A 4280-nucleotide genomic window follows, 5' to 3' on the forward strand; every position below is an offset into this window, starting at 1 on the left:
ACCGGCAGCCACTGACCCGGGCTGGGGAGGTCGCTGTCGGTGGCCGCTGAGTCACTGCCGCCCAAGGGTGACAGGGAGTGGCTTGGGAGTGGCCGGTGACTTCAGTCCGTACTGACGCAGGGAGACAAGGTGGGATTGGGGTCAGCCTGTACCCAGGGCAACAGAAGAAGGGAGGGCCAGGGCCACCACTCAGGAGGCAGGGCCAGCCCACCTCTATGTCCCTGTACCTTCTGTTCAGGGAGCAGACAGCACCCACAGAGGGATCCCAAAGCTAGAGCAGACCCTGGGCCTGAGTGTGTCTGTTGGATACACAGCTGGTTTAGATGGCAGCTGCCATACCGTCTGCTCACCGGACGCGCTGGGTTATTTCAGCAGCTAGACCACCTGGGCAGATGGCCATAGATAACCAGTTCAGAGAGGAGGAGGAGGCTCAGAGAGGCCGAGGTTGGTTTGAGGACGCACAGCATGATTTGAGGGGTGGGACTCTGAGCCCCTCCCCCAACTACACACATCCTGCTGGCATGGGCAGGCCTGGGTTGGGGGCCGAAGGGGTGTGTGTTCAAACCACTTCTCTAGAAGCTATGCAAGGGCTGTCAGCTGGGGGGCTAGGTCATTTGGGGTTGGGTTAGCCCCAGGAATGTGGGAGTGGGAGCTGGTGGAGGTGCAGCCTCTAGGGAACCTGGAGTGCCACGCCAGGGCAACAAGACCCAGAACGCCCTGGGGTGGGTGGGTGGGTAGGGAGTTGAGGGCGACTCATGAGGTCTCCCTGAAAGTTGATAGGCAGGGGGCAGAGAGAGCCAGATTGGGGTCAGGTCATTCCTGGGAAAGGACAGAGGATGCCCATGGGCAGGTGGCCAGAGTGGCACCTCTGCCTCCCTGGGTGACAGGTGAGTCACCCTACCTGTGTGTCCACCAGGGCCTGTGTGAGTGAATTGTCTCGGAGCCAGCCCCCAGGAGCAGCCCTGACCCACAGGAGTCAGCCAAGGTTAGCAGTACTGAGCAGGCTCACAGACCCACTCCTGCCCACAGCATTTTCTTCCCTACTTTGCCCAGACACAGACTGAGTGTGGGGCTGGGAAGGGGCAGGCCTAGGGCCTGTAAGTAGGAGCAAGTTGGCATATCTGCAGGTGCCTGTGTCTTACCTACCTGGGAACAAGGGAGGGAGTTTCAAGCTGAAAATGTTCCCTCGGATTTTTTGGATGAATGTTCAGCATGCAGGATCTTATTTCCCTGTTAGTTGCTCAGTCGTATCTGATTCTTTGTAACCCCATGGACTGTAGTCTGCCAGGCTCCTCTGTCCACGGAATTCTCCAGGCAAGAATACTGGAGTGGGTTGCCATTCCCTTCTGCAAGGGATCTTCCCAATCCAGAGATCAAACCCAGGTCTCCCATATAGCAGGCAGATTCTTTACCACCTGAGCCACAAGGGAAGCCCTATAATACTAGAGTGGTTTGCCATGACCTCCTCCAGGGGATCTTCCCGAATCAGGGATCGAACCCGCATCTCTTATATTTCCTGTATTGGCAAGAGTGTTCTTTACCACCTGGGAAGCCCTAGTTCCCTGACTAGGGATCAAGCCCGCGCCCCCTGAGTGAAAGGATGGACTCTATTCCACTGGATGGCCAGGGAAGTGCTATGTTCCCTCAGGCATTGAAGACTTGACTCCCTGGCTCTTCCTACTACTGCTCTTGGGATATGGTTGTCATTTGAGCCCCAACCCAGAGTCCATGGTTTTTTGTGTTTCTCCACAAGAGTTTGTTGGGCTTCCCAGGTGGCGCTAGTGGTAAAGAACCTCCCGCCAATGCAGGAGACTAAGAAACACGGGTTTGATTCCTGGATCAGGAAGATCCCCTGGAGGAGGGCATGGCAACCCACTCCAGTATTCTTGCTTGGAGAATCCCATGAACAGAGGAGCCTGGGAGGTAGGCTCCTGGTGGGTAGCAAAGAGTAGGACACGACTGAAGTAGCTTAGCATGCATGCACAAGAATTTAGGCTTTCCTCCTTTTTTTCCAGCTGATCTGAGATTTCTGGGGTACCAGTACTGAAGACTTCTCATTCTTGTCTTGACCATTACTAAGCCCTAGGCCCTCAATGTCCTTCAGTTCTTCGGAATTTTCTCATGTTATTTCTTTCATATTTTCCCTCTATCCTGTTTTATTTTTTCTGTTCTTTGGTTTGGGGTTTTCTATTAATAGGCTGGTCATACCTCCTGGTTGAATCTTTTAATCATCCTATTTTTCCTTCTATCTCTTTATATTTTTTTAACTTCCTGTAATGATTTTCAACTTGTTCTGACCCTGCAGTGGAATTTAATTTTATTTATTTATTTTAGTTACACAGTGCAGCATGTGGATCTTAGTTCCCTGACCAGGGATTGAACCCATGCCCCCTGCAGTGGAACTGTGAATTCTTAACCACTAGACCTCCAAGGAAGTCCTACAGTGGATTTAAAATTAGTTATTATGGTTTAAAAAAATTTTTTTGAGACACTTTAAGATGCACTAATTTTTTTTTACCATTTGTCACACTTGTCTTATTTTCTTTTTATTTTTCTCTTTTAATTTCTAAACCATTTGGGAGTTGGTCTCAGACATTCTGACCTTTACTCCTTAATATTTCAGTGTCTTTTCCCTAAGAACAGGGACATTGTCTTATATAACCACAGTACAGCAACCAAAATCAGGCAGTTTCACATCAATATGACACAGTTCATCTAATCTGCAGTCTGAATTTCAGTGATGACAGTTGTCCTAATAATGTCCTACACAGAATTTTTTCCTGACCTAATCCAAGATCTGCATTGCATTTAGTTATCCTAACTTATGACACACTTAATCCCCAGAGCCTCACTCCTGTTCTCTGTACCATTTATAGCATATCACCTATAGGTGAGAAGATTTTTATCAGAAGCAGACCAGCACTAATGCCTCAAGCTGAGTGGCTTGGCATGGTCCCCATGGGAACCATTTGATGAAGGTGCCCATGTGCAGAGCCTGTTTGACTGTAGGACCAGGCAATGAACCATTTCTGTTTTGGCCCAGAAGTCAGAGATGGAGCTTAGTCCATTTTGGATCCCCAGCAAGGTTTCTGGCACACAATAGGTACTTAATAAGTGCCTGTGATTGTTGGACATGAAGTGTCTGATTCTTTCATGATGGCCTGAGCCTCTGCAGATAGATTTGGGCTTGGCATGGGTGTTTGGCTGAGAAAAGAAGAGAATGTAAAGGCAAAGGAGAAAAGGAAAGATACCCCCATCTGAATGCAGAGTTCCAAAGAATAGCGAGGAGAGATAAGAAAGCCTTCCTCAGCGATCAATGCAAAGAAATAGAGGGAAACAATAGATGAGAAAGTCTAGAGATCTCTTCAAGAAGATTAGAGATACCAATGGAACATTTCATGCAAAGATGGGCACAATAAAGGACAGAAATGGTATGGACCTAAACAGAAGCAGAAGATATTACAAAGATGTGGCAAGAATTCACAGCAGAACTATACAAAAAACATCTTCATAACCCAGATAACCACGATGGTGTGATCAGTCACCTAGAGCTAGACATTCTGGAATGTGAAGTCAGGTGGGCCTTAGGAAGCATCACTATGAACAAAGGTAGTGGAGGTCATGGAATTCCAGTTGAGCTATTTCAAATCCTAAAAGATGATGCTGTGAAAGTGTTGCACTCAATATGCCAGCAAATTTGGGAAACTCAGCAGTGACCACAGGACTGGAAAAGGTCAGTTTTCATTCCAATCCCAAAGAAAGGCAATGCCAAAGAATGCTCAAACTACTGCACAATTGCACTCATCTCACACACTAGCGAAGTAATGCTTAAAATTCTCCAAGTCAGGCTTCAACAGTATGTGAACCGTGAACTTCCAGATGTTCAAGTTGGATTTAGAAAAGGCAGAGGAACCAGAGATCAAATTGCCAACATTTGTTGGATCATTGAAAAAGCAAAAGAGTTCCAGAAAAATGTCTACTTCTGCTTTGTTGACTCCAGCAAAGCCTTTGACTGTGTGGACCACAACAAACTGTGGAAAATTCTTCAAGAGATGGGAATACCAGACCACCTGACCTGCCTCCTGAGAAATCTGTATGCAGGTCAAGAAGCAACAGTTAGAACTGGACATGGAACAATAGACTGGTTTCAAATAGGAAAAGGAGTACGTCAAGGCTGTATATTTTCACCCTGCTTATTTAACTTATATGCAGAGTACATCATGTGAAATGCTGGGCTGGAAGAAGCACAAGCTGGAATCAAGATTGCCAGGAGAAAAAAA

This window comes from Bison bison, unplaced genomic scaffold (assembly GCF_000754665.1).
Source record: "Bison bison bison isolate TAMUID 2011002044 unplaced genomic scaffold, Bison_UMD1.0 scf7180017864371, whole genome shotgun sequence".
Taxonomy (NCBI): Eukaryota; Metazoa; Chordata; class Mammalia; order Artiodactyla; family Bovidae; genus Bison; species Bison bison.